The following is a 21377-nucleotide window of genomic DNA, read 5'->3' on the forward strand; positions in this document are numbered from 1 at the left end:
ATTCATGGCTTAAACCACCCAGTTTATAATTGTAAATAAATCCCTTTTGCGCATGTGCATAACTATAGATGAGAGTTTGAGTGATGAAGTTGGACAGATGATCTCAATATCTGTGCAAGAAACACTTGAAAAACTTCAGAAAATGAATATTAGACTATTTTCTGTCAATGGTGCCGTTATTACAGTGGGGGAAAAAGTATTTAGTCAGCCACCAATTGTGCAAGTTCTCCCACTTAAAAAGATGAGAGAGGCCTGTAATTTTCATCATAGGTACACGTCAACTATGACAGACAAAATGAGAAAGAAAATTCCAGAAAATCACATTGTAGGATTTGTAATGAATTTATTTGCAAATTATGGTGGAAAATAAGTATTTGGTCACCTACAAACAAGCAAGATTTCTGGCTCTCACAGACCTGTAACTTCTTCTTTAAGAGGCTCCTCTGTCCTCCACTCGTTACCTGTATTAATGGCACCTGTTTGAACTTGTTATCAGTATAAAAGACACCTGTCCACAACCGCAAACAGTCACACTCCAAACTCCACTATGGCCAAGACCAAAGAGCTGTCAAAGGACACCAGAAACAAAATTGTAGACCTGCACCAGGCTGGGAAGACTGAATCTGCAATAAGTAAGCAGCTTGGTTTGAAGAAATCAACTGTGGGAGCAATTATTAGGAAATGGAAGACATACAAGACCACTGATAATCTCCCTCGATCTGGGGCTCCACGCAAGATCTCACCCCGTGGGGTCAAAATGATCACAAGAACGGTGAGCAAAAATCCCAGAACCACACGGGGGGACCTAGTGAATGACCTGCAGAGAGCTGGGACCAAAGTAACAAAGCCTACCATCAGTAACACACTACGCCGCCAGGGACTCAAATCCTGCAGTGCCAGACGTGTCCCCCCTGCTTAAGCCAGTACATGTCCAGGCCCGTCTGAAGTTTGCTAGAGAGCATTTGGATGATCCAGAAGAGGATTGGGAGAATGTCATATGGTCAGATGAAACCAAAATATAACTTTTTGGTAAAAACTCAACTCGTCGTGTTTGGAGGACAAAGAATGCTGAGTTGCATCCAAAGAACACCATACCTACTGTGAAGCATGGGGGTGGAAACATCATGCTTTGGGGCTGTTTTTCTGCAAAGGGACCAGGACGACTGATCCGTGTAAAGGAAAGAATGAATGGGGCCATGTATCGTAAGATTTTGAGTGAAAACCTCCTTCCATCAGCAAGGGCATTGAAGATGAAACGTGGCTGGGTCTTTCAGCATGACAATGATCCCAAACACACCGCCCGGGCAACGAAGGAGTGGCTTCGTAAGAAGCATTTCAAGGTCCTGGAGTGGCCTAGCCAGTCTCCAGATCTCAACCCCATAGAAAATCTTTGGAGGGAGTTGAAAGTCCATGTTGCCCAGCGACAGCCCCAAAACATCACTGCTTTAGAGGAGATCTGCATGGAGGAATGGGCCAAAATACCAGCAACAGTGTGTGAAAACCTTGTGAAGACTTACAGAAAACGTTTGACCTGTGTCATTGCCAACAAAGGGTATATAACAAAGTTTTGAGAAACTTTTGTTACTGACCAAATACTTATTTTCCACCATAATTTGCACATAAATTCATTAAAAATCCTACAATGTGATTTTCTGGATTTTTTTCTCTCATTTTGTCTGTCATAGTTGACGTGTACCTATGATGAAAATTACAGGCCTCTCTCATCTTTTTAAGTGGGAGAACTTGCACAATTGGTGGCTGACTAAATACTTTTTTCCCCCACTGTATACTGCACAAAAATATAAACGCAACATTTCTGGTGAGTATGCAGGCCATGTAAAAACCTCGGACATTTTCAGCTTCCAGGAATTGTGTACATTTCCTTCAACATGGGGCTGGCTGTGCATTATCATGCTGAAACATGAGGTGATGGTGGCGGCGGAATGGTACAGCAATGGGCCTCAGGATCTCATCACGGTATCTCTGTCCATTCAAATTGCCATTGAAAAAAATGCAATTGTGTTCATTGTCCATAGCTTATACCTGCCCATACCTCACCACCACCATGGGGAACTCTATTCATAATGTTGACATCAACAAACCGCTTGCCCACACGACGCCATACACGTGGTCTGCAGTTGTGAGGCTGGTTGGCTCTATTGCCAAATTCGCTAAAACAACGGAGGCGGCTTATGGTAGAGAATAGAACATTAAATTCTCTGGCAAAAGCTCCATTGGACATTCCTGCAGTCAGCATGCCAACTGCCCGTGCCCTCAACTTGAGACATTTGTTGCATTGTTGTGTGACAACTGCACATTTTTTAGTAGTGACCTTTTTATTGTCCCTAGCACAAGGTGCACCTGTGTAATGATCGTGCTGTTTAATCATCTTCTTGATATGCCACACCTGTCAGGTGGATGGATTATCTTGGCAGAAGAGAAATGCTCACAAACTTGGATGTAAACACATTTGTGCACAAAATTTCAGAGAAATACGCTTTTTGTGCGTATGGAACATTTTCTAGGATATTTTTATTTCAGCTCATAAAAAATGGGACCAACACATTACATGTTGCGTTTTAATATTTTTGTTCATTATAAATAGCCTACCTACAACTGGTAAAGAGTTGTCACGACATGCGCATGTGCTGCTCTACACACACACGCGCACACACACACAACCACCGGTCCTCCCCACCACTCACTCAGTAATAGCCTGCTCACTGCCTGATAGATACAGTACCAGTCAAAAGTTTAGACACCTAATAATTCAAGTTTTTCATTTTTACTATTTTCTACATTGTAGCATAATAGTGAAGACACAAACTATAAAATTACATATGGAATCATGTAGTAAACAAATGAAAATATATTTTGAGATTCTTCAAAGTAGCCACTCTTTGCCTTGACAACTTTGCATACTCTTGGCATTCTCTCAACCAGCTTCACCTGGAATGCTTTTCCAACCGTCTTGAAGGAGTTCTTACATATGCTCCATCACTCTCCTTCTTGGTCTAATAAACCCTTACACAACCTGTAGGTGTGTTGGGTCATTGTCCTGTTGAAAACAAGTGATAGTCCCACAAAGCGCAAACCAGATGGGATGGTGTATCACTGCAGAATGCTGTGGTAGCCATGCTGGTTAGGTGTGCTTTGAATTCTAAATAAATCACAAACCGTGTCACCAGAAAAGTACCATCACACCTCCATGCTTCACGTTGGGAACCACACATGCAGAGATCATCCATTCACCTAATGTGTCACAAAGACACGGCTGTTGGAGCCAAATCTCAAATTTTGGACTCATCAGTCCAAAGGCTAGAGTTCCACCGGTCTAATATCCATTGCTCATGTTTCTTGGCCCAAGCAAGTCTCTTATTGTAATTGGTGTCCCTTAGTAGTGTTTTCTTTGCAATTCAACCATGAAGGCCTGATTTCACACAATCTCCTCTTAACTGTTAATGTCTGTTACTTGAACTCAAACATTTATTTGGTGTGCAGTTAACTCTAATGAACTTATCCTCTGCAGTATTGGTAACTCGGTCTTCCTTTCCTGTGGTGGTCCTCATGAGAGCCATCTTATAGTAATGATGGACTGTCATTTCTCTTTGCTTATTTGAGCTGTGCTTGCCATAATATGGACTTGGTCTTTTATCAAATAGGGCTATCTTCTGTATATCACCCCTACCTTGTCACAATACAACTGATTGGCTCAAACGCATTAAGAAGGAAAGAAATTCCACAAATTAACTTTTAACAAGGCACACCTGTTAATTGAAATGCATTCCAGGTGACTACCTCAAGCTGGTTGAGAGAATGCAAAGCTGTCAAGGCAAAGGGTGGCTATTTGAAGAATCTCAAATACAAAATATATTTTGATTTGTTTAACACTTTTTTGGTTACTACATGATTCCATATGTGTTATTTCATTGTTTTGATGTCTTCAATATTATTCTATAATGTAGAAAACAATCAATAAAGAAAAACCCTGGAATGAGTAGGCGTGTCAACTTTTGCTTGGTACTGTATCTTTTTTTACAGGAAATACCATGGTAACCACAGGGCAGTTTAGAAGTAGCCCAAAAACCCGCAACCCGTGTCCAATACATTTTCACAAAGTAGTCTAATGGCAACCCTGCTTGTGATCTTGACTAACTTCGCAGTGAGTGATGACCTTAAAAACACAAGAATGATGGCTATAGCTATGCTCAAGTACAGTGCCTTCAGAAAGTATTCACGCTCCTTGACATTTTCCACATTTTGTTGTTACCGCCTGAATTTAAAATGTATTCAATTTATATTTTGTTTTTGGCTACACACAATAATACCTCATGTCAGTGTAATTTGAGTTGGATATATCTAGCTCAAATTAATAAAAAATGAAAAGCTGAAATGTCTCGAGTCAATAAGTGATCAACCCCTTTTCTAATGGAATTATGTGATCCTTCCTTTAACACATAGGAAGTCTCACCCAGTTGACTACTTCAAAATGTCGATGCTCATGCTAAAACAGGCTTTTGGGCACAGAGTTGTCTATGGACAGGACCTAAATATTTCCCTGCCTTCTCAACCATAGGAAGAGGTTGATGCCGGGGCCATCATTGCTCAGGAGGCAGTGCCTGTGTTGATGAATGATACTGAGGAGAGCCTATCAGATCGCATCCGGGAGGCGGAGCACCGGGCCTTCCCTGCCGCCCTGGAGCTGGTGGCGTGAGGCTGGGGGATGACGGACGCATCGTCTGGAACCCAAATGCACAGGGCTAAACCTCACCACAGTACCATCACACCCTGGCCCCCATCCCCAAAATACCTTACCCCCCTTACCTCAGAATACATTGGTCCCCACCTAAAAGCAGTGGCTCTACTGACCTGTGTAGTAAATGGATTGCCTTAGTGTAAGCAATGTCTCCCAAAAATCAACCTCTTATTGTTTATAATAGATTTTGGTCAAAACAACGAGGCTATAATGGAATTCTTCAAAGACCCTCCCTCATCTCTGGTAGCCACAAACTGGTTTATTCCAGATACATTCCTTGTGCCATTGCTACAATGTCGAAATAACTAATTCCCCTTGCACACATTCCATGGGTAATATTGTGTAAGAATGTTAGTTGTACTTGAACTATGATTTTCGGTATATCCTCGAGACATTGCATGACGAGTCAATCTATATTGTTTGCTATGCCAGCTGGGCAAGTCATTGTAGTTGTAGTATGATTATCATGAAGTGAGTCAAGGTTGTTCTCTGCATATACTTAGTGACAATGCCCATACTGCTATTTCTGCCTGTCCTTGCATTAAACTTGCACTGTTGAACAACTTTCTTTTGTAGTTTTCATCGGCAAACCAGTAAGACTTCTTCGTCAGACTTAGCATACAATAAAGTTATATTGAAATGTAACGAAAGGCTTATGACAGTCTTCCCTGCAAACCAAAATCGTTTCTGTGAATGTTCTCAGAACATTTCATTAGGTCATGGGACAGGTGTACGAACATACCAAGTGTTCCAACATAAAAAAATTCAAATTCACTGAATCATTTAATGTTCCTATTTAGGTTGCATACAACATTCCCTTGTTACAACTGAAAACTATTGAATTAACAAATTACCTTTCTCTAGCTCCGCTATACTTCATCTGCACTCCTTGGTGTAGGCATTGGTTAGGATTTTCCACCCTCTTACATTAGTCATTTCAAATTTATAAAGGAGAGTGAAGTGTACACTTCAGGAGAAAGGACGCAGACCTGGGCCACATTCAGCATCCCTTGACGTAATCACCAATTACTGATAAAGGAATTTATATGTTTAAAGTAATGACTAAAGAATTCCACCCTGAAATGTATAAAACTGTGAAATTTATAAGACTATGTGAAATGTATTAGATTTAGAAGACTATAATCCAATGTGTGGGTGAGACAAGTTAAGGGTGAGAAATGGACAAGAGGACAACTGAACTGCACATGACCTGGTTATGACTCTGTGAAATCTGATAACAGGAAAGAGGGCCCTTCCAAGGCCTCTCTAATCTGGGGAGGAGAGGAATGGCGAGAAACTGCCAAGGCTGGTAGAAAAGTGATGTGTGCGTAGGTGGGGGTGAGTTATAAAATGACTGTGTATGCATTTTTGACTTGAGAAATAAAGAGCTTACCTTTTGCAGTATCTGAGACTTTGCCTAATTCTTATTTTGAACCAGGGATTTACGACCTCGGGTGAATTGGTCAAAGCTATAAAATAGTTTGGTTAGAACATTGGGATAAAATTCTCGTGACAATTACAAATGACTGGAAAGGTAAAAGCTATGTGGTGAAACGTTTGTTCACCTATCCAATCAGTTATTACGTTAAGGCATGGCCTTGATTTCTCAAGTAGTCTTTCCTCGATTCCTCTCATCTCCTCTAAGCACAATGGAGCCAAGCTCCGACAAATGCATTTTAAGGAGGTGAGGGCAGAAGACAAACCGGGATAATTGCGAATGAGCCCTGGAAATGTTACTCAGTTGAGGTTATGTTATTGTATGAGGGGATTCGATTAATTCCTCTGGTAAACCTGGTTAGCGTTGATTGCCTCCTAGGCGGGCGTGAGCCAGGTGCTTCGTTTTGGCCCACGGCGAAGTCGGCTCAAAACAAAAGTGATGTGCACACCCCTTCAAATTAGTGGATTCTGCTATTTCAGCCATACCTGTTGCATAAAATCGAGCGCACACAGCCATGTAATCCCCATAGACAAACATTGGCAGTAGATTGGCCTTACTGAAGAGCTCAATGACTTAACATGCCACCGTCATAGGATGCCACTTTTCCAAAAAGTCAATTCATAAAATGTCTGCCCTGCTAGAGCTGCCCCAGTCAACTACCGCGTTGTAGTAGGCCACACAAGCTCCCAGAACCGGACCGCTGTAATGCATAAAAATTGTCTGTGCTCTGTTGCAGCACCCACTACCGAGTTCCAAACTTCCTCTGGAAGCAACGTCAGCACAATAACTGTTCGCCGGGAGCTCCTTTGCTGAGCAGCCACACAAGCCTAATATCACCATGCGCAATGCCAACTGGAGTGGTAAAACTTGCCGCCATTGGACAGGGGAGCCGTAAAAACACGTTCTCTGGAGTGATGAATCCCGCTTCACCATCTGGCAGTCCGACGGACAAGTCTGGGTTTGGCGGATGCCAAGAGAATGCTACCTGCCCGAATGCTTGTGCCAACTAAAGTTTGGTGGATGAAAAATGGTCTGTGGCTTTTTTTCCTGGTTTGGACTAGGCCCCTTAGATCCAGTGAAGGGAAATCTTAACGCTACAGCATACGACATTCTAGATGATTCTGTGCTTCCAACTTTGTGGCAACAGTTTGGGGAAGGCCCTTTCCTGTTTTAGCATGACAATGCACAGAACCCTGACCTCAATGCCATCAAATACTTTAGGGATTATTTGGAACGCTGACTGCGGTTCAGGCCTAAGTGCCCGACCTCACTAATGCTCTTGTGGCTAAATGGAACTCCAGCAAAGTCCCGGCAGCAATGTTCCAACATCTAGTGGAAATCCCAAAAGCAGAATCCCAAAGGCTGTTATAGCAGCAAAGGGGGGACCAGCTCCATATTAATGCCCATGATTTTGGAATGAGGTCTTCAACGAGCAGGTGTCCACATACCTTTGGTCATGTAGTGTAGGTTAAGCACGTAGCATAATGAGTAGGATTCTGCGTTTTCACATGCAAAAGTGATTGCTTTTGATAAACGCTTTATCTGCCTTCCCAATGAAAACTAGTTTGAAAAATCACTACACGTAGGTTGCGACCCGCAAGGTCCCCAATTCAACTCCTTGTTGCGACCTTTGTTTTCCAACCTTCCTAACTAATTACATCTCTAATCTATTCACGTTCTAATAGACTGAGCAGCTTTTAATAATGTGCAACATAGACATTGGTGCCCTCCCCCCTGTTGGCACTGGACTAGTCCCTATCCCAGTGCCTAAAATGTCACGTTTGAATGTTGTTGGTGCCCTTTTATCAAAATAAAGGTAACCTTCAATGTCACACTGTCAACAGGACGCCTTCTAAAGGCAATTACTTCAGCTTTTGTAGAGATCGCATTCACCAGAAACGCTAGCCAATTTCAACTCTGCTCATAACATTATTTGAACAGCATGTTACACCAGCCTTTCTTAAAGTGTGGGTCGCGAAGTGTCAGCGTAAATTTATAATTGTTTCATTAATTACTGAAATTCATTTGGCCAAGTGCATCTGTGCGCTCTGTTCGGTGCGCTTTCTGCTTAAGCAGCGGTCTCTGTTCAGTTTGGCAGCTGTGCGAGTGTGAGAGGGAGATGCCTGTGGTTTCATGGTTTACTGGATCTTTTTTCTGCAGTTTTCTTGAGGATCACTCCGCGACACACACGATGCAGCGCTGTCGTTCAGGCAGTGTTGCCAACTTAGCGACTTTGTCGCTATATTTAGCGAGTATTCAGACCCGTCAAGCGACACTTTTTCAAAAAAGATGTCCAGTTTCCCTTATAGCTCAGCTCAGGCACCGACATGAGAGGTCCAACTCCGTGGAAAATCTGTCTCCCTCCAGCAGGTGGTGTTTTTTCATTGTTTTGTCCACCATGCAAGGAGTTTTTGTATGGAGGTCAATGTGTCGAATTTGGTCAACCAAAAATGTATGGCTTATTTGATCGAATAGAAGAGTGTATTGACAATCCTGGCAACTTTGAGAAAGAACACTTTATATCGGAGTTGTCTCAAGATGGTTATGCGTATTCATGACATGAATTCATAGCATCGCTCTCCATTGAATACAGGTGCTTGACTTCAGCAACCCTCATCAAATATTCAAAAACTGATTACAATAATGAGATGTATCCACCAATCCAAAGAAAGGATAGGCGGGAGCTTGACAGCCTGCCATGCCACTTTGTGGACAACGACTCCCATTGTTAGGGCGAATAGCATCGAACCGAATTGTGTCAAACCAAAACGTATCATTCCTGTATTGTATCCCATGTATCTAGCTACGTATCAAATCATCTTGAAAAAGAAAGATGCACATCCCTATTGTGTGTCTCAAGTCAGTGATGATGGGCTGCAGACTAACGCCGTTATAGCGAGACATCTCCAGAGTGCATTGAGCTGCTGCGAGGTTCACGTCGGTACAGCTGGGGAGGACACACAAGTCAAACACACATCACTTAAAACACATACAAGTCACAAACCCTCTAGACAAAAGTATGTCCTAAACACAAGCCCTCTAGACAAAAGTATGTCCTAAACACAGATAAAACAAACAAACACAGACAGGCAGTCTCTCACCCCCCCCCACTCACAGCTGTAGGTCCCATCATGGATGCCAGAAAGGCAGACACCACCCCAGAGCCACTGCCCAGCTCTAGACACACAGAGGGGCTGGAGAAGAGGGACAAAGGTCAGTAACTGTATTGTTGACCAGTAACAGGTATCAGGGTGGTGTTCATTAGGGCACGCAACAGAAAGCAAAAATTCTTATTGGACCAGTCCAGGGAGTACCTCCCCTTTCAGTCTGTTTTCTTCCGTTTGGTGCCTAATGAACACAACCAAGGGTCATTTTCACTAGATACAAAACGGGGAGGGACTACCTGAACTTGTCCAATTAGAAACTCTAGTTTTGTTGCAAAATGTTTTGCTATGTATCACTAATGAATACAACCCAGGTATTGTATAAGCTGTTCACCTAATTATCTTAAGTCTGTCAGCATCCTGGTCAATGGCATCTGGTCAATGGCATCTATCAAAGGGAAGGGGTCCTGGGCTGGCTCATGTCAGTGAAAGGCCCGCATGGGAGTACAACGGGGTGGGAAAGGACATGTGGCCCACTGACTTACACACACAGGATGTCAGGCAAGGGACAGTGACGTGCTCCACGTCATGAAGCCATCTTCGATGGTCCACTCATTTTGCCCGACTAGATGCTGTACAGAGATGGACACACACAGAACTATTATCCAAAGGTTGATACAAAGTGCTGGAACTCTGAGATTTCAGACAACTGGTAGAGGTCAAGGGGTTATTGGATGGTCATCGGAAGAAATAACAACTGCACTAAATGAACCCAAACAGCACCTTGGGTGGCCATAATTCTGAGACCACTGGCCATAGGCATAAATGTTTTTTAGGGAACACAACCAATGACTGGGTTCAACAGAAGTGTGTAAAATTTCATGACGCTATTAAACATTCATGATAGTATTTTCACATATTTTCGACATTTTAACAAGCAGTGTTTTAACTGCACCAAACGTCTGCAGCCATGTAAAACTGTGGAAAAACAAAAGGATTAGGCTAAGAGTCTATTTTCTGGGTGCCATTTATGATGACCATTATACACTCATAAACAACTTTCACTTTAATAAACTGCTAGGCACGATGTTGTGGTGCATAAACCTACACTGAACAAAAATATAAACAACATGCAACAATGTAATAAATGTTTTCGCTTAGGGATGAAGAAACCAGAAGTAATTAGGACTACTACAAGCTGGCAAGCTCTACACCAAAAATAGAACAATCAGACAACTTGTAGGCGTGTTTATGTGCTGCTGTGCGGTTTGTTGCTGACCTTACTTTGCTACCTGCCAACTTCACGTTTTTTACTTTTTAACCTGTTAGGGCTAGGGGGCAGTATTGACACGGCTGGATAAAAAACATACCCGATTTAATCTGGTTACCACTCCTACCCAGTAACTAGAATATGCATATACTTATTACATATGGATAGAAAACACCCTAAAGTTTCTAAAACTGTTTGAATGGTGTCTGTGAGTATAACAGAACTCAAATGGCAGGTCAAAACCTGAGAGATTCCTTTACAGGAAGTGGCCTGTCTGACCATTTCTTTAACTTCTTTTCCATCTCTATCTTTTACTAAGGATCTCTGCTCTAACGTGACACTTCCTACGTCGTCCATAGGCGCTCAGAGCCCGGGAAAAAACAGAATGTCGTCATCCCAGCCCCAGGCTGAAACACATTATCGCCTTTCTCAAGTGGCCGATGAAGGGACACTGGGCTTAGGCGCGTGACCCGACCGCCCCCGCCTTTGTGATTTTATTCCTCTGTTTGCCGAAAAGGAGATTCCCTGTCGGAATATTATCGCTTTTCTACGAGAAAAATGGCGTAAAAATTGATTTTAAACAGCGGTTGACATGCTTCGAAGTACAGTAATGGAATATTTAGAATTTGTCACGAATTGCGCCATGCGCACGACCCTTCTTTACCATTTCGGATAGTGTCTGGAACGCACGAACAAAACGCCGCTATTCGGATATAACGATGGATTATTTTGGACCAAACCAACATTTGTTATTGAAGTAGCAGTCCTGGGAGTGCATTCTGACGAAGACAAGAAAAGCTAATCAAACTTTTATAATAGTAAATCTGATTATGGTGAGTGCTAAACTTGCCGGGTGTCTAAATAGATAGCCCGTGATGCCTGGGCTATGTACTTAGAATATTGCAAAATGTGCTTTCACCAAAAAAGCTATTTTAAAATCGGACATATCGAGTGCATAGAGGAGGTCTGTATCTATAATTCTTAAAATAATTGTTATGCTTTTTGTGAACGTTTATCGTGAGTAATTTAGTAAAATGTTAGCGAATTCCCCGGAAGTTTGCGGGGGGTATGCTAGTTCTGAACGTCACATGCTAATGTAAAAAGCTGGTTTTTGATATAAATATGAACTTGATTGAACAAAACATGCATGTATTGTATAACATAATGTCCTAGGGTTGTCATCTGATGAAGATCATCAAAGGTGAGTGCTGCATTTAGCTGTCTTCTGGGTTTTGGTGACATTATATGCTAGCTTGAAAAATGGGTGTCTGATTATTTCTGGCTTGGTACTCTGCTGACATAATCTAATGTTTTGCTTTCGTTGTAAAGCCTTTTTGAAATCGGACAGTGTGGTTAGATTAACGAGAGTCTTGTCTTTAAATAGCTGTAATGTTTGAGAAATTGAAGTAATAGGATTTTTAAGGTTTTGAAAATCGCGCCACAGGCTTCAAGTGGCTGTTACGTAGGTGGGACGAATTCGTCCCGCCTAGCCCATAGAGGTTAATTAACGTTACCATTTTATTTTTCTCCCCTCGCTCAACTTTTTTCATTCAACTTGTTCCACTCCGGACGCTTTATCTGGACGTTATTTGTCAGGACCTCCACCAGCCGAAGCTAACTAACGTTAGTAACATTATGCCTTCTAATTGGAGTCGCTGTGCTCATGTAGGAGAACGATTGCCTTATGGCGAGGATAGCTGTACTGCAAGCCCAGCTTCAGACGCAATCATTAGGCAAGGGTAATTTAAGTTTAGGAAAGGATGAAACAGCGTCTGGTGCTACCAATAAGTACAGATGGTAGTATGAATCCCCCCGCACAGTCCCCGCAGCCGGAAAATTTTCTCATGGCTTCTGGAAGGAAATGCCGTAGGAATGCTCAACCGGTGTCGCTCATTCAGCCGACAAACTTTCAACCGGTCCTCCCCATTAAGCAACGGGTCAGAGGCCGAGCCTTCTCTGGTCTCTACTACTCCCGTTATGAGGTCTGAGACGCCGAAGCCTCCCACCACTAGCTCTGACAAATCGAAAACCCTAGTCATTTAGCGACATGTAGACTTAAAACAAATCATCCAGCGATCATACACTGTTTACCAGGGGGCAGAGCTACTGACGTTAAGGCTAATCTGAAGATGGTGCTGGCTAAAGCTAAAACTGGCGACTATAGGGATATTGTTATCCACTTTGGCACCAACGATGTTAGGAAGAAACAGTCAGAGGTCACCAAGCGCAACATAACTTCAGCGTGTATATCATCTAGAAAGATGTCGGCATCGAGTACTTGTCTCTGGCTCTCTCCCAGTTAGGGGGAGTGATGAGCTCTACAGCATAGTCTCACAACTCAATCGCTGGTTGAAAACTGTTTTCTGCCCATCCCAAAATATAGAATTTGTAGATAATTGGCCCTCTTTCTGGGACTCACCCACAAACAGGACCAAGCCTGGCCTGCTGAGGAGTGCTCTCATCTTATCTACGAGCATAGACAGGGCTCTTACTCCCCTAGCTCCACAATGAGAGAGGGTGCAGGCCAGGCAACAGGCTGTTAGCCAGCCTGCCAGTTTAGTGGAGTCTGCCACTAGCACAGTCAGTGTAGTCAGCTCAGCTATCCCCATTGAGACCGTGTCTGTGCCTCGATCTAGGTTGGGCAAAACTAAACATGGCGGTGTTCGCTTTAGTAATCTCACTGGAATAAAGACCTCCATTCCTGTCATTATTGAAAGAGATTGTGATGTCTCACATCTCAAATAGGGCTACTTAATGTTAGATCCCTCACTCCGAGGCAGTTATAGTCAATTAACTAATCACTGATCATAATATTGATGTGACTGGCCTGACTGAAACATGGCTTAACTTTTTGATGAAGGGGCAGTATTTGGAAATTCAGATGAATAACGTGCCCAAATTAAACTGCCTGCTACTCGGGCCCAGAAGGTAGGATATGCATATTATTAGTAGATTTGGATAGAAAACACTCTGAAAACACTCAGTTTCTAAAACTGTTTGAATGATGTCTGTGAGTATAACAGAACTCATATGGCAGGCAAAAACCTGAGAAAAATCCAACCAGGAAGTGTGGAAATCTGAGGTTTGTAGTTTTTCAAGTGATTTCCTATCCAGTATACAGTGACTTAGGGTTCATTTTGCACTTCCTAAGGCTTCCACTAGATGTCAACAGTCTTTAGAACGTTGTTTCATGCTTCTACTGTGAATAGGGAGAGAATAAGCGCTCCTGGAGTCAGATGACTGAGAGAACGACATGAGTTCATTGGCGCATGCTCCCGTGAGAGTTAGCTGTGTTCCTTTTCTTTTTTGAAGACATTGGAATTGTCCGGTTGGAATATTACTGAAGATTTATGATAAAAACATCCTAAAGATTGATGCTATACATCGTTTGACATGTTTCTTCGAACATAAATATAACTTTTTTTGACTTTTCGTCGTGACATTTTGCGAGCGCTTCCTGCATTTGGAGTAGTGGACTAAACGCGCAAACAAAAAGGAGGTCCATCATTTATCGAACAAAACAAACATTTATTGTGGAACTGGGATTCCTGGGAGTGCATTCTGATGAAGATCATCAAATCTAAGTGAATATTTATAATGCTATTTCTGATTTTAGTTGACTCCAAAATGGAGGGTATCTGTATTGCTTGTTACATTTACATTTACATTTTAGTCATTTAGCAGACGCTCTTATCCAGAGCGACTTACAGTAGTGAATGCATACATTTCATTTCATACAATTTTTTTTTTTTTTTTCTGTGCTGGCCCCCCGTGGGAATCGAACCCACAACCCTGGCGTTGCAAACACCATGCTCTACCAACTGAGCTACAGGGAAGGCTTGTTGTTGTTGTTGTCTAAGCGCTGTACTCAGATTATTGCAAAGTGTGCTTTCGCTGTAAAGTTTTTTTGAAATCTGACACAGCGGTTGCATTAAGGAGAAGTGTATCTATAATTCTTTGAAGAACAGTTTAATATTTTATCAACGTTTATGATGAGTATTTCTGTAAATTGATGTGCTCATTCACCGGAAGTTTTGGGAGGCAAAACATTTCTGAACATTACACGCCAATGTAAAATGGGGTTTTTGGATATAAATATTTACTTTATCGAGCAAAACATACATGTATTGTGTAACATGAAGTCCTATGAGTGCCATCTGATGAAGATCATCAAAGGTTAGTGATTAATTTTAGCTGTATTTCTGTTTTTTGTGACGCCTCTCCTTGCTTGGAAAATGGCTGTGTGGTTTTTCTTGTCTCGGCGCTGTCCTAACATAATCTAATGTTATGCTTTCGCCGTAAAGCCTTTTTGAAATCGGACAATATGGTTGGATTAACGAGAAGTGTATCTTTGAAATGGGATATAATAGTTGCATGTTTGAGAAATTTGAATTATGAGATTTTTGTTGTTTTTAATTTGGCCCCCTGCTATTTCACTAGCTGTTGAATAGTGTGTCCCGCGGGTCCCACATTTCCCAGAGAAGTTTAAGCCTGATGAATTTACTGTGTTAAATGAGGCCTCACCTCCTGGTTACACCATTGACCATATCCCCCGCGCACCCCACAAAGGCGGAGGTGTTGCTAACATTTACGATAACAAATTTCAATTTACACAAAAAAGACGACTGCGTTTTCGTCTTTTGAGATTCTAGTCATGAAATCTATGCAGCTTACTCAATCACTTTTTATAGCTACTGTTTACAGGCCTGCTGGGCCATATACAGCATTCCTCACTGAATTCCTATCAGACCTTGTAGTCATGGCAGATAATATTCACATTTTTGGTGACTTTAATATTCAACTGGAAAACATATCGAACATATCAATACTGTTTCAAGGACAGCTCTTTTCCCCATCTACGTAACATTGCAAAAATCTGAAACTTTCTGTCCAAACATTATGCATAAAAATGTATCCATGCTTTTGTCACTTCTAGGTTAGACTACTGCAATGGTCTACTTTCCGGCTACCCGGATAAAGCACTAAATAATCTTCAGTTATTGCTAACATGGCTGCTACAATCTTGATCAAAATCATGATCATATTACACGAGTGCTAGCCTGTACACTGGCTTCCTATTAAGGCAAGGGCTGATTTCAAGGTTTTACTCCTAACCTACAAAGCATTACATGGGCTTGAGGCACAGCTGGAGGCAGGGCTTTCTCCTATAGAGCTCAATTTTTATGGAATGGTCTTCCTATCCATGTGAGAGATGCAGACTCGGTCTCAACCTTTAAGTCTTTACTGAAGACTCATCTCTTCAGTAGGTCCTATGATTGAGTGTAGTCTGGCCCAGGAGTGTGAAGGTGAACGGAAAGGCACTGGAGCAATGAACTGCCCTTGCTGTCTCTGCCTGGCCGGTTCCCCACTCTCCACTGGGATTCTCTGCCTCAAACACTATTACAGGGGCTGAGTCACTGGCTTACTAGTTCTCTTCCATGCCGTCCCTAGGAGGGGTGTGTCACTTGAGTGGGTTGAGTCACTGAAGTGATCTTCCTGTCCGGGTTGACACCCCCCGTTGGTTTGTGCCGTGGGCGAGATCTTTGTGGGCTATACTCAGGATGGTAAATTGGTGGTTGAAGAATCCCTCTAGTGGTGTGGGGGCTGTGCTTTGACAAAGTGAGTGGGGTTATATTCTGCCTGTTTGGCCCTGTCCGGGGGTATCGTCGGCCAGGGCCACAGTGTCTCCCGACCCCTCCTGTCTCAGCCTCCAGTATTTATGCTGCAATAGTTTGTGTCGGGGGGCTTGGGTCAGTCTGTTATATCTGGAGTATTTCTCCTGTCTTATCCGGTGTCCTGTGTGAATTTAAGTTCTCTCTTTTTCTTTCTTTCTCTCACTCGCGCTCTCTCTCTCTCTCTCTCTCTCTCTCTCTCGGAGGACCTGAGCCCTAGGACCATGCCTCAGGACTACCTGGCCTGATGACTCCTTTCTTTCCACAGTCCACCTGGTCGTGCTGCTGCTCCAGATTCAACTGTTCTGCTTGCGGCTATGGAACCCTGACCTGTTCACTGGACGTGCTAACTGTTCTAGACCTGCTGTTTTCAACTCTCTAGAGACAGCAGGAGCTGTGGAGATACTCTGAATGATCAGCTATGAAAAGCTAACTGACATTTACTCCTGAGTTGCTGACCTGTTGCACCCTCTACAACCACTGTGATGATTATTATTTGACCCTGCTGGTCATCTATGAACATTTGAACATCTTGGCCATGTTCTGTTATAATCTCCACCCGGCACAGCCAGAAGAGGACTGGCCAACCCTCATAGCCTGGTTCCTCTCTAGGTTTCTTCCTAGGTTCCGGCCTTTCTAGAGTTTTTTTCCTAGCCACCGTGCTTCTACTCCTGCATTGCTTGCTGTTTGGGGTTTTAAGCTGGGTTTCTGTACAGCACTTTGTGACATCATCTGATGTAAGAAGGGCTTTATAAATACATTTGATTGATTGATTGATTGATTGATTGAGTGATTGACAGATATTTCACCAATAGGAGCCTATCCCAGCTTGGCCCATTCTTAGATTTCACACTTGTTTTAAACGCAGCATTTGTCAGTGTAGACTGATTTGATGATGAGAGCTGAATGACCCGTTAGTTAGCTAGGCTTACGAGAATGAATTTCACGATGTAATGCATTTACATGCCAAATTCAACGACACTGACTGACAATGTTAGATTGCATAGCTGCAAGTTACATTTACCTGAAGCTTTTGGTATGATATGTTTGTTTGAATCTGATGAAGAGGCGCACGTGTAGCTAACTAGATGTTTTTCCTGGTTCCTGTTGCAGTGCATAATTATGGGAGATTCAGAAGGGGCGTGGCATTGGAGTTCGATGCGTAAAAAGTTTGTGCTATTAGTACATAAAAACATTGTGCTAATTTGTACATATAGTACATCATTAATGAGAGACTGGGTTGATGGGAGGTAAAAAATTACTAGAGGGAAATGAGTCAACTAACGGTACTGATGTTGATTGATACATCAATCGACATCAGCAGATGCCTCAAGTCTGCATGTCATATAGCCATTATGTTTTATGTGGGTTGGTTAACAACCAAAAAGACTGGTAATATTATTGCATCCAGTGTTGGGCTTACACACCATAACCAGAGCATGAAGGCATAACATGAAGGCACCAGGCAGGTCGTGGGATCATCCTTGTTAACACTGTGTCCTGCTGCATACCACATGACACCCTATTCTACTCATACAGTAGGCCCTGCTCAAAAGTAGTGCACTAAAGGGAATAGGGTGACGCTTGAGACACAGCCCTAGGCTACTGCATACTTCAGTGAACCAGCAAATTCTGAAAAGAGACTATTTTCAAGAATTCCCCTTTTTATATGAATGACATAGTCCTATCCCAGTAAGCACAATTACATTGAAAATATGTCTTAGATGTCTTTTCCAGACATTGACGTCAGGTGGATTTTAGGTGCTGAATGAAAGGTCAAATATTTATTTTACAGCCATTGAAATGTGTATTTTACGGATGTTGAAAATACGTATTTTCAGGATGTTGAAAACACTGTACCTATTTCCTGGACGTTGAAATCAGCTGCATTTTAGGTGCCGAACGAAAGGTGAAAATAGGTATTTTCCGGATGTCGGAAATAGGTATTTTCCAGATGTTTCAAATATGCAATTTACAAACGTTGAAAATAAATCTATAGACAAATTTCAACTGCACATATGTTCTCAATAAGTAGATATTTCACAATGATCATTTCAAGAATGATTGAGACAGAATATTTATTATTGCTCACATCTGTCACATGCACTTATATTAGCCTTTTTAAAGGCTTTGAAATGGACCACAATGACATTCAAAGTAGCCAATCCTATAGAATAAAACGACAGACCACTTCAACTACAATATAATTCTCAGTAACGGTTACAGATTTTTATTTTCCTGCTATGACTGTGATATGTTGTTTATCTACCTTAGTTGAATGCACTGACTGTAAGTCACTCTGGATAAGAGATTCTGCTGAATGACAAAAATGTAAACCTAAAAACCAAACACTTGCAAAGCATGCTGGTAATTATTATGATAACATGTACAAATTTGGTCGGTGGGGAACAGATCCAAATCTGAACTATGGCTATGTTTCACAAGTTTTGACGTCACATTATGGCACAGTTTAGTACAGTAGAGCACAGTAGAGTACGGTACAGGACAGTACAGTTTAATTCAGTAGAGTACAGTTTAGTTCAGTAGAGTAGGGTACATTAGAGTAAAGTGGGTTACTTTTCTACACTTTACTGTACTCTACTGTACTGTAATATACTCTACTTTTCTTTACTGTACTGTATACTGTACTGTAATGTTTTGTATTCTGCTGTGCTGTCCAAACTTTTTTCCCTCTTTTTTTGGTGCAATCCTGGCACGTCCTTGATTTCAACATCCAAGGACATAGATTTTTGGTCCAGTCCAGACCAAATCTGAACCAATTATATATAGATGTCTACGTTTGGGTCAAATCAAGGCCGGCCGGACCAGACCAAATCTGAACCAAACATAGACGTCTATGATTGGTTCAGATTTGGTTCCGACTGGACCAAAAATCTATGTCCTTGGATGTTGAAATCACAGATGTGCCGGATTGCACCAATTAAAAGAGGGAAAAAATACAGCCGGTCCAAACAGGAGCAAAAACAGACGTTGCTGTCGTTAAATGCTTAGTGGGATTAATGCTGGTACTGGGTGTTAATTGTGGTTTGCTGATGCTGAGTCTTTTCAAATGTAACACCCTGGACTAGAGCTAGTATACAGAGCTAGAATACTCTGCCATATTTACTCAGAACACTAAATGTGCTCTTTAACTCGTTAACGATCTCCTTCGCTCTGGATTACAGACACAACCGGGACCAATAAAAGCAGGGCTGTAAAAACATTTAATTTTTGCAAGTGGCGATTGATAAAAGTTTGATTTAATCTCAAAAAGAGCCATGGATTAATAGGGCCCAAACACACCAAATGGAGGCTGCGTGTTGGAGGCGGGGCATAGATGGGCCTAACACTGATAAGACTGCAGGCCTATTGGCTGCTCGGATGTGGCCACGAAGGCGATAGTGTTATGATTAGGTGGCTCTATAGCTCCTTTCATACATTTCTGTGTACTATGAGCTGTTGTATGACAAGTGATGATGTGCCTCTGCATGAGTTAAGCCCACCTGGTCATGTCACTAATCCTGCTCAACCTATGCCCATGGCCCTCTCTATCTGTGACCTCTGACCTCCTGGAAACTGCCTGTAACTCTTACCTGGATGTGCGTAACCCTCCTGTTGCTGCCTCCCTCTACCTCCAGGCAGGGTGTCACTCTCTACAGGGCGAATCATAACTTTCGTGAAAGCTACATTTTCACTTAGTCAAAGAATTCTAACTTCCAATAAGAAGCATTTTTACTTAGTCACGTATTGATATCAATGGGGATGTTACTCTCTATATGGCGAAACCTAACTTTCACTTAACTAGTTAACAGAAGAAAAGAAAGAGAAAATCAGGACAGAAGAAAAAGGGACAACACAGGAGACAATAATACAAGAAACAACACTTCTGTAGCTTGTCAACTATGTGTCTGTCTATCCCTGTTCTCTCCTCTCTGCACAGGCCATACAAACGCTTCACACCGCGTGGCCGCTGCCACTCTAACCTGGTGGTCCCAGCGCGCACGACCCACGTGGAGTTCCAGGTCTCCGGCAGCCTCTGGAACTGCCGGTCTGCAGCCAACAAGGCTGAGTTCATCTCAGCCTATGCTACCCTCCAGTCCCTAGACTTCCTGGCGCTGACGGAAACATGGATTACCACAGATAACACTGCTACTCCTACTGCTCTCTCTTCGTCTGCCCACGTGTTCTCGCATACCCCTAGAGCATCGAGCCAGCGGGGTGGTGGCACTGGAATCCTCATCTCTCCCAAGTGGACATTCTCTCTTTCTCCCCTGACCCATCTGTCTATCTCCTCATTTGAATTCCATGCTGTCACAGTTACCAGCCCTTTCAAGCTTAACATCCTTATCATTTATCGCCCTCCAGGTTCCCTTGGAGAGTTCATCAATGAGCTTGACGCCTTGATAAGTTCCTTTCCTGAGGATGGCTCACCTCTCACAGTTCTGGGTGACTTTAACCTCCCCACATCTACCTTTGACTCATTCCTCTCTGCCTCCTTCTTTCCACTCCTCTCCTCTTTTGACCTCACCCTCTCACCTTCCCCCCCTACTCACAAGGCAGGCAATACGCTTGACCTCATCTTTACTAGATGCTGTTCTTCCACTAATCTCATTGCAACTCCCCTCCAAATCTCCGACCACTACCTTGTATCCTTTTCCCTCTTGCTCTCATCCAACACTTCTCACTCTGCCCCTACTCGGATGGTATTGCGCCGTCCCAACCTTCGCTCTCTCTCTCCCGCTACTCTCTCCTCTTCCATCCTATCATCTCTTCCCTCTGCTCAAACCTTCTCCAACCTATCTCCTGATTCTGCCTCCTCAACCCTCCTCTCCTCCCTTTCTGCATCCTTTGATTTTCTCTGTCCCCTATCCTCCAGGCCGGCTCGGTCCTCCCCTCCTGCTCCGTGGCTCGACGACTCACTACGAGCTCACAGAACAAGGCTCCGGGCAGCCGAGCGGAAATGGAGGAAAACTCGCCTCCCCTGCGGACCTGGCATCCTTTCACTCACTCCTCTCTACATTCTCCTCTTCTGTCTCTGCTGCTAAAGCCACTTTCTACCACTCTAAATTCCAAGCATCTGCCTCTAACCCTAGGAAGCTCTTTGCTACCTTCTCCTCCCTCCTGAATCCTCCTCCCC

The 21377-nt window shown here is 42.8% G+C and overlaps 1 pseudogene; it reads left to right on the plus strand.

Moving 5' to 3' along the window:
• LOC106574367 (trifunctional purine biosynthetic protein adenosine-3-like) overlaps window positions 1–6160 on the plus strand; it is a 34628-nt pseudogene extending 28468 nt beyond the window's left edge.
• The last annotated feature ends 15217 nt before the right edge of the window (window positions 6161–21377 follow it).

This window comes from Salmo salar, chromosome ssa16, assembly GCF_905237065.1.
Source record: "Salmo salar chromosome ssa16, Ssal_v3.1, whole genome shotgun sequence".
Lineage (NCBI taxonomy): Eukaryota > Metazoa > Chordata > Actinopteri > Salmoniformes > Salmonidae > Salmo > Salmo salar.